Here is a 10,220-nt window from a genome sequence, read left to right on the forward strand (position 1 = left end):
CCTCATATGACAATCAACATGATCTTTGGAGGAAGCGAGGTCAATGGGGTGACATTTTCGGCAGCAAAAAAGATGAAAATATCAGTGACTCATGACAAGAGGGTTCGGGAAGTCTCGGAAGATGACATCACCTTAACGGAAGAAGATGCCGTCGGACTTCTCCTACCGCACAATGACGCATTGGTAATTTCACTTAATGTCTTAGATTTTAAAATTAAGCGTGTTTTGGTCGATCCAGGGAGTTCGGCCAACATCATACAATGGTGAGTTCCGGAGCAAGCAAAGCTAACCGGGAACATCATCCATCGACAAAACTTCTAGCTGGCTTCAACTTAACAAGCTAACCGGGAACATCACCCACGCATGCCAAAGAAGTAATGAAGACCACCCTGTTCGAAGTGGTAGAAGGCGACATGGGCTACAATGTGATCCTCGAAAGGGTGTGGATACACGAGATGAAGGTTGTTCCCTCGACTTATCATCAACTGTTGAAGTTTCTAACACCATATGCGATCAAATAGATAAGAGGAGACCAACCAGCGATAAGGCGAGATGAACGTTGTAACCATTTCCAGCAACAAGATAGAGAATCCAACAAATAACAATTACATGAACCAATGCCTTCTCCCATCCCAATCGAAGATGACAGAAATGAGGAGTCATCGGAATTATATGAGGTACCAAGATCTTTTCAGGTACTTGAGGAGACAAATGCAACCAAATCAACCGCGGAAGAGCTCTAGCAAGTGGCCCTGTTCGAGAAATTTTTGAAAAGAAAATTTCATTTGAGAATGGGTTAAGTCCCGAACTCAGGTTAGAACTCATAAATTTTCTTAAAGTTAACGTTGACTACTTTGTGTGGTCGCACTCAGATATGACAGGTATTCCATTGGAGGTAGCGGTCCACAAACTAAGTTTGGATCAAAACTTCCCACTGGTAAGGCAAAAGAAACGCCCGATAACAGAGGTCAGGTACAGGTTTGTTAACAAAAAGATAACTTGATTACTTAACACCGGTTCTATTCCAGAGGTAAAGTACCCAGAATGGTTAGCTAACATAGTGGGAGTACCTAAATAGAATAAAAATTTAGGTTGTGTGTGGACTATAAAGATTTAAATAAGGTGTGCCCCAAAGACTCATTCCTGTTGTTGAACATTGATCAAATGATTGATGCTACGGTCGAGCACGAGTTAATGAGTTTTCTTGATGCTTATTCCGGATATAATCAAATTAGGATGAATCTAGAAGATCAAGAAAAAACTTCTTTCATCACGCACTTCGGCACATATTGTATTAATGTGATGCCTTTGGGGCTTAAAAATGCTGGAGCCACTTATAAAAGGCTCGTTAATAAGATGTTTGAAAAGTAGATATGTAAGATGAGGAAGTATATATATTGATGACGTGTTAGTTAAGTCCTTAAATGCAGGAGATCATCTGAAACATCTCTGAGAGACGATCGACATCCTAAGGAAGTACAACATGAAGCTTAACTTGGAGAAGTGTGTCTTCGCGGTTGGCTCCAGTAAATTCTTGGGGTTTTTATTCTTGCAAAGAGGGATCGAGGTAAATCCTAACAAAATCAAAGCCATCAAGGACATCCCGGGCAAGCTAACAAGTGCAAAAGATGTACAGAGGTTGACCGGTACATTGGCGGCTCTAAGCAGGTTCATCTTATGGTCCTCGGAGAAATGCCACCGCTTCTGTTAACTTTTGAAAATAAGAACGACTTCGTATGGACACCGGAATGTCAACATGTACTGAAGAACCTAAAACGGTACCTATCCAGCCCTCCATTGTTGTCAAAATTGGGGGAAGGCATGCAGCTGCTAATTTATCTAGCGGTCTTAGAAGTAGCGGTAAGCGTCGTGTTGGTTCGGGAAGAAGAAGGTGTGTAATTTCCTATTTATTACATTAGTAATAAACTATCAAAAGCATAGACATGATATCGGCAACTCGAAAAACTGGTCTTAGCTCTCGTAGTTGCCTCTCAAAAGCTTAGGCCTTATATTCAATGTCATCCAATAACCATTGTGACAACCTTCCCCTTAAGGAATGTCCTTCATAAGCCCGAGTTGTCAGGTCGGTTGGCTAAATGGGCGTTCAAAGTTAGTGAATTTGACATAGAGTACAAGCCCTGGACTGCAATCAAGTCACAAGTTTTGGCCGACTTCGTGGCTGACTTCAGTCCAGGATTAATGCCCTTTGGCTGCTAAAGAAGCAGTGCTAGTATCGGGGACGGTATTTGGAGTTTGGACCTTGTTTACGAATGGAGCCTCCAACATAAAAGGGCCCGGTCTCGAAGTGGTTCTACTCGCTCCTACGGGGAAATATTGAGGCAGGCTAATAGAATTGTGTCATTAAATAACAATGAAGGCGAGTACGAGGCTTTGGTTGCAGGACTCGAACTAGCTTAGGGTCTGAGTTCCAAGGTAATCGAGATAAAATGCGACTCCCAGCTAGTGGTATACCAAGTGTATAGAATTTTCGACACAAAGGAGGGGCGCATGCAATAGTACTTGAAAAAGGTTCAAGCATTGCTTACACGATTCAGAGAATGGTCAATCGTCCACATCCAAAGTGGTGAAAATGTGGAGGCAGACGCATTGGCTAATTTGGGCTCATCCAAAGAGGTGAAAGGATCTGATTCCGTTGCGGTCGTCCAATTGCTCCATTCAGTACTGGATATAGATGGCTATTGTGAAGTTAGTTCAACCAATTAAATCTGAGACTGGAGGAACAAGTTCATTGAATATCTCAGACATGGTAAATTACCCAAGTACCCAAAAGCATCACGGGCACTACGGACCAAAGCAGCCCGTTACTATCTAGTTGATGGATAGTTGTACAGGAGGTCATTCCAAGGACCATTGGCTCGATGTCTAGGGGCCTCGGAAGCAGACTACATGATGAGGGAAGTCCATGAAGGAATCTGCAGAAACCACTCTGGTGCAGACTCGTTGGTTCTCAAGTTAGTCATGGCCGAATACTATTGGCCCCGGATGGAACAGGACGCAAAGACATTCGTACAAAAGTGTGACAAATGCCAACGTCATACACAGTTAGTGCATTAACCAGCAGAATTATTTTATTTGATGTTGTCACCTTGGCCATTCATGAAATGGGAGATAGAAATAGTCGGTCATTTACCACAAGGGTCCGGGAAGGTAAGATTTCTTTTGGTTTTAACTAATTATTATACTAAATGGGTTGAAGAAGGTCCTTACCAAAAGATCGGAGAACACGAAGTGGTTGACTTCTAATGGGATCACATAATCTGCCGATTTGAAATACCAAAAGAGATTTCTTGTGACAACGGGCCACAGTTCATAGGTTCAAAAGTCACAAAATTCTTTGAAGGGTTAAAGATCAAACGAATTACGTCTTCACTGCACCACCTGAGTGCTAATGGGCAGGTGGAGTCAACCAACAAGGTAATTATTCAAAACCTTAAAAAGAAGTTAGAAGATGCCATGTGCAAATGGCCAGATGAGCTACCGGGTGTGCTATGGGCAAATCGGACCATGGCAAAGTCAAGCACGGGTGAAACACCCTTTTTTGCTTGTATATGGTTCGGAGGCTTTGATACCAGTGAAAGTATGGGAATGAAACTTAAGGTTCTCCCAGGAAAATTAAGAAGCAAACAACGAGGCATTGCTAGTCAGGTTAGATTTACCTGAGGAGCACCGGGATCTGGCATACATAAGGACTATGGCGCAAAAGCAAAGGATGGAAAGGTACTACAATCGCAGGGCGAACCTTTGTTATTTCAAAGTTGGAGATTTGGTTCTAAGGAAGGTTACTCAAAGCACTCGGGAAGTTAACGATGGAAAGCTGGGACTAATGTGGGAAGGACCTTACCGAGTTTCAGCTATGACCGGTAAAGGATCATATGAATTGGAAAATCAAGATGGAGTCAAGCTGTCAAGCAATTGGAATGTGACTCACCTCAAAAGGTATTATTTCTGAAGATCCTTGCTGGTACTAAAAGTATGTGTTGCACTTTTTTTTCCTTCGACTAGTGTTTGTCCTAATCGGATTTTTTTGGAAAAGTTTTTAATGAGGCAGCGACATAAAGCATACTACGAAGGGAGGATCATCGTCAAAGGCAAGACCTTCAATATCAAGGTACTAAAATTCATGTGGCAAACAACTTGTGGATGGTTAAATAATCTTTGGTTTGATGTCAACAATTACCTCCCAAAACTCAAACACATTATTTAACCGTTCACAAGTTATCTCCACAGATGAATCAACAATATAAAGTATAAAATGAAGAAAGGGCCTTCTGTGAATGCAAGACTTCCAGTGTCTGAATTATCGTACTTAGCATTAGAACACTGGGGGAGAATAATACATGATATCGCACCAAGAGTGTCACCAAAACCGAGGACTATAAGAACCGGGATTGATGTCTTATCGGGACCAGGGATTGCATGATTAGCTCTGTAGAAATATGTCGTACAAGTTAGCCACATGTATTGGCAGCTTTATTTACTTAAGTAAATGAATATTTATGTAAGTGTACTTTTGAAGATAGAATGAATAAATAAATTTCTTTTGTTTTTATCTTATTTCTTGTCCGAGTGATAAGTTAATTTATTTTATTATTTGAGAGTTAACAAAAACTTCAAATGCTTGTGCGGTAATGAACAAGAGACGTCCTCTTCAAGAGAACCGTAAACATAATGACCCTCTTTTATGAAATAATCCTCATAGAAAAGGGTAGATACCGGAAGTATTTATGCCCGGAATCAAAAGCTATTTGATGCAAAAATATTCCCGAAGCTTTATCAATTAATCGTAAAAAGGATATTTTTTTACACAACACTTAAACAAAAAGTTTCTTTATTAATTAAAATGCCAAACTTAGTAAAATGTTTTGGCATATTACAAAAGGTAAAAGAAAAAATATACATCTTTGTTGCCAGAACCCGAAGGGACAGAAGGGTCTTTATTTCCCCCGGTTGAAGAAGGTTGTTTCGCAGCTGGTTCGGAGCCTTCATCTTCTTCAGTTTCCACTTCGGATCCCGAATACTCAAAATTAGTATTCGAGAAGTCAGATGCAGCGGGACGAGCAGGAAGGTTCTCACGAGCAGTTATCTCCAGTCCCTGAGCCTAGGCAATGCAGCCATCGATATTGGCAATGCCTTCTTTGGCCTCCTCCAAGTCTTCCTCTTCATATGATACATGGCGTAGGTTTTCTTAAAGACAAGGGAATCTTCTTGGTTCTGATGTTTTGCTAGGAGCTTATCAATTTTGGCTTGGAGATCTTCATTTTCAGCCTTCATTGCACTGATTCTGGAATCAAGCTCAACGTTGGTGGTTGAGTAAAGTCGATTCTGCTCCATGACTCTCTTGAGTCTCTCTTACATTTTGGCCCTACTCTCCTCGGCTGTAGAGGCCTCCTCGATTTTGGCACGTAAGTCACGCACGACAGTAGCAGTCACAGTATGGTGAAGCTCGGCCCATTTAGCCTTTGCTTCCATAAGGCTCTCGTGTAGCTGGGCAGCTTCTTGACTATGAGCCATCCTGTCTTGTTCAGACTACTACAGTCGACCTATGAGCTCATCCATTTGAGCGACTTCGCCCTCCAGCATCGAGAGGCGCTCAGGGACCTGATTCCTCTCAACCAAAAGTTGATCTCGTTCTGAAGCAAGCTCTTGCTTGTCCAGAATCAAACTTTGCAAGCCCTTGGAGCCAAGAAGGATGGCCTGAAAAAGGGATAACACCAAGATTATTACATTGAAACATAAGTTAAAAGAAGGTAGAAAAAGGTGAGATTCTTACTTGCACCGAGCAATGCATGTTGTTATTTATGAGGCACTCCCCCCGAAAAGGAGTCCATCTTTTTCCAATCTTTCGTTGAAGCCAGCGGCTTCAGATAATTGGCAAGCTCCACCAACTTGGAGAGAATATGGCACTCCTTCGAAACCGAAAGAGTGGCACTTCTCCTTCTACGAGGATCTTGAGAAGGAGTCGAATAATCATTTCCAAAGCTCCCGTGGTTGGGAGACTGTGGAAGAGTGGAATTCCCAACTTGTTTGATTGATGCCAGTGGAGGAGAAGCAGTCGGTGCTGGAGGAGAAAGGACAGCTGGTGTCGATGGATAAGAGTTGTTGATGTAGATGGAGAAGAAGCAGCTGGTACGGAGAAGGCGACAGTTGTGGCTGGCTCAGCAGTCGGTGACCGAGGAAGGTCAGGGGTCGAACTCCTCAGACCGGGAGCATCGGTAGGGATCGGAAAGTGGGAATCACCATTTAAACAAATCTATTTCCCCCAAGAGTGCCTCAACTTCCTCTGACGGTGTATTTTGAAGCTCTACCAACTGAGCACCTGGTTGAGCTGATGAAGACCTTTTTGTTCTTTGAAGAGGGGCGCCTTCATCATTAGTCCCTTCTTCATCATCAATAACCACTGTGATCGGTTCAGTTGATGATCTTCTCACTCTCTTCTCCTAAGCCCCAGTCGAGGAGGTTCGCTTCCTCTTTGGTTTCTTGCTTTTAGACTGGGACTCCAGGAGGAGGCATCCTCACCAGAGGCTCGAGCAGATCCATGAGCCTTGCTCCGATTAAGGGCATTTTGTAGTACCCGCTCGGCTTGCTCGGGAACATCGAGAGAATCGACGTCTGGGCACATAACAAAACCCCCTCGTAAGCCCTATACAAGCAAAATGATAGTTAGTAAATTGTTCTTAAAATTTTTACACAGATAAGATTAAAAGAAAAAAGAATTTTGCTTACCATAGTTCTTTACTCTCCACCCGTATTTGTGGGCCATTTCTTTCCATCATCAGGTTTCTGGAGTAGTGATATCTAATATTTTTTGAACTCATTGGGCCAGTCCTTGAACTCGTGGTGGTTTCCAATGGGCAGCTGGGACGAAGAAAATAAAATGTCAATTAAGGAGAAAGTTTTTGCATGAAGAAAAGAAAACAAATATACGAAGACTTATGATTCGGGAACAACTAGCGTTGTGGTCGGGATGATTACCTCAGTAGCAATGATGACAAATCGTTCCATCCACCTACGATCGTTGTCATCATCAACACTGGTGAGAAAGGCATGGTGACCACGCTCGCTAAGTTTTAGCACACCCCCGCGAAAAGTTTTGGGGGAATAAAGTTTCATCATGTGCACAAGAGTTAGGGTTTCCTCGGTCTCAAAGCACAACTGATGGAGGCAAGCTACCATACGCCATATAGATAGGCCTACTTGTGCCAAGCAGACTTGGTACCGGTGGTAGAACTCTCAGATTATTGGGTCAAGTCCTTCACCCGACCCCAAGATGATGGGACCCAAAGTGAAGGGGTATGTATAGACATATATGAACCCCACTCTGGAGTAGGTAACTCGTTCTACCCCGTCTGCAGCAAAGATTTTGATATTGTTGCAGTTACAGTCCTCCTTCACAATAGGAATGCTGGAAGGACGAATGGAAGAAAGGTGCCTACGAACAAGCCAAAACCTCCCACTTGTGAAATCTGCAGGTGCTCTTTGCTCCCGGAGATTAGATGCAGTGTAAAGATGAAGTGGTATGATGGTATTTATGGTTGGAGGTTCAGACTCGACGTCAACCTCATTGGTTTTATTTTTCTTTGGACCTCCACAGAAGAGAAGACTAGTGATTCCGAAGATAGCAATGTAAGAAGACATGGTGGTAAAAGATCGGTGAAGAAGTTCTTACTGAGAAAGTCAAATGTTGTAGAAAGGTTTTAAGGAAATTTAGAGAAGGATAAAGAGTTGTCAAAATAGTAAAAGTAAAGAGTAAAAATAATGAGTAGTGGAGAAGTAAAAGATAACAAAACTCATGGTCATGATTACCTTGAAAACCGGCAAAAATACTTGCTGAATCACGGAGCAACACATGTTTGGGTTATAAAATGCGATAAGACGCGCGTCCTTCGAATGTCAAGGACCGTTCAGGAACTTTCTCGCCAAGAAAAGAAATTCTTATTGTAATGACCCGGTCGGTTGTTTTGAGTATTTTAGCCTTGTTCCCCTATTTATGGCCTCATCTATGTTATATTGTGGTTAAATGACTTACCGGGATAGTTGGTTTGGTTCCGATTAAGGTTCGGAGTGAAATGGGACACTTAGTCCCAAAGTTGGAAGCTTAAGTTGAAAGAGTTGACCGAAATTTGAGTTTTGTGTAGACGACTCCAGAATGGAGTTTTTATGGTTCTGATAGCTTCGTACTATGATTTTGGACTTAGGTGTATGTTCGGATTTTGATTTGAAGGTTCGTAGGTCATTTTGGCATGAATTGGCAAAAGTTAAAAAGTTGAAAAGTTGAAGGTTTGGAAGATTAAGAAGTATGACCAAGAGTTGACTTTATTGATATCGTGTCCAGATTTTAGTTCCAGAAGTTGGAACAGGTCTGTTGTGTCATTTGTGACGTGTGTGCAAAATTTAAGGTCATTTGGAGTTTGTTTGGTATGTTTCGGCATTAGGTTTAGAAGTTGGAAGTTCAATAGCTCATTATGCTTGAATCAATGTGCGATTCATGGTTTTGGTTTTATTTGATGTGATTTGAGGCTTTGAGCAAGTTTGTAACGTGTTTTAGGACTTGTTAGTATGTTCGGACGGGGTCCAGGGGGCCCTGGGTGTGTTTTGGATTGAGTTCGAACCATTTGTTCATGTATGGAGATTGCTGGTTTTCTGTGTTATTGGTTTCCTTCATCGCGTTCGCGAAGGATATGTCGCGATCGCGTAGAGTCCTTAGCGACTGATGAGTGTTACTCTTCGTGTTCGCAAAGTTAGGGATGTGAACGCGATGGTTGGGGAACTTGTGCATCGCGAACGCGTGCGTGGGACCGCATTCGCGTATAAGGAAGGAGAGGTTGTGGGGAGGCACGCGTTGTTCTTCGTGTTCACGTGGCCTTGACCGTGATCGTGTAGCCTGGAGACAATTGGTCATCGCATTCGCGACATAAGTTCCAAATCGAAGGGTTGTTCCATTTTTCATCTTTTGAGCTAGAGACCTCGGTTTTGGGTGATAATTGAAGAGATTTTTGAGGAGTTGATCAAGGTAAGTGATTTTGACTCGGATTTGATTTTTATACATGAATCCATCATTGTTTTTACCATTTAATAAGTGTTTTGGGGAAATTTGTGAAACCTTCCTAAGCTATATTTTGAGGATTTCAAGGTCGAGTTGAGGTCAGAATTGAATAATTTTAGTATGGTTGGACTCATTATTGAATGGGCGTTCGGATTTTGTATGTTTGGTCGGGTTCCGAGATGAGGGCCCAGGGTTGACGTTTTGAGTTGACTCTTTTATTTCTTTAAGGATTGCAACTTTATTATCCGAAATAGTTTCCTATGGTTTATATTTATGGTATCAGTTATTTTGGCTAGATTCGAGCCGTTCGGAGTTGGATATTCACGGAAAAGGCTTACTAGTGGATTGAGTTAGCTCGTTTGAGGTAATTATCTTGTCTAACTTTGTGTGGGGGAATTACCCCTTAGGATTTGGGTTGATTGTGCTATTTGTGATATGTGAAAACAACTTAATCATTTTGTGATTTTCATATTTTCATAAAGTGCAATGTAACCCGTATTCAGGAATTTCCTTTCTCGAGTCATCCTCGATCTCAACCTATGCAGTCATAACTGATCCATAAGTATGTCTCAGACCAAAACTAAAATTTAATATATAACCATAAAATCAAACCGTCAATAGCAGGCTCCACCACTTGGCTCAAGGCAATAGATCATGATATTCAATAACTTACAATACCCATACCGTATTACTGCCATGATACTGCAGTGAGATTCAACTAATTTCTTCACAAGCTTATGCAACGCAACCCGTATAGTACCTCAATTCATCTACTAAGCTCGCCTTCATTCTCGTGACGGTCAGGTCGACTTCCTTGACCATTTCAAATTCAAATCTCAACACATAGAACTTGCAGGTAGAAAAGAAATTCTCCACACAACATTGTAAGGATCACACATCCGTAAATTATCCCGCAGGTGATAACCCGCCTGCTTAGCCTCAAACTGGCATCTCTCTACACTCTTCCGCAACCACAATTAAAAAACATGAAAGATCCTTCAACACATTCATACTCGAGACTATACGTCAAATCAAGACAGACACCAAGCACCCAATAGCCCATTTTTCATCACATTCAAGCCATCTAAACACATCCCGCAGTCATATCAAAATCATCACATAGTCATTCAACCGCTCATCGAGCCACAAGTTCCAT

This window comes from Nicotiana tabacum, chromosome 21 (assembly GCF_000715075.1).
Source record: "Nicotiana tabacum cultivar K326 chromosome 21, ASM71507v2, whole genome shotgun sequence".
NCBI lineage: Eukaryota > Viridiplantae > Streptophyta > Magnoliopsida > Solanales > Solanaceae > Nicotiana > Nicotiana tabacum.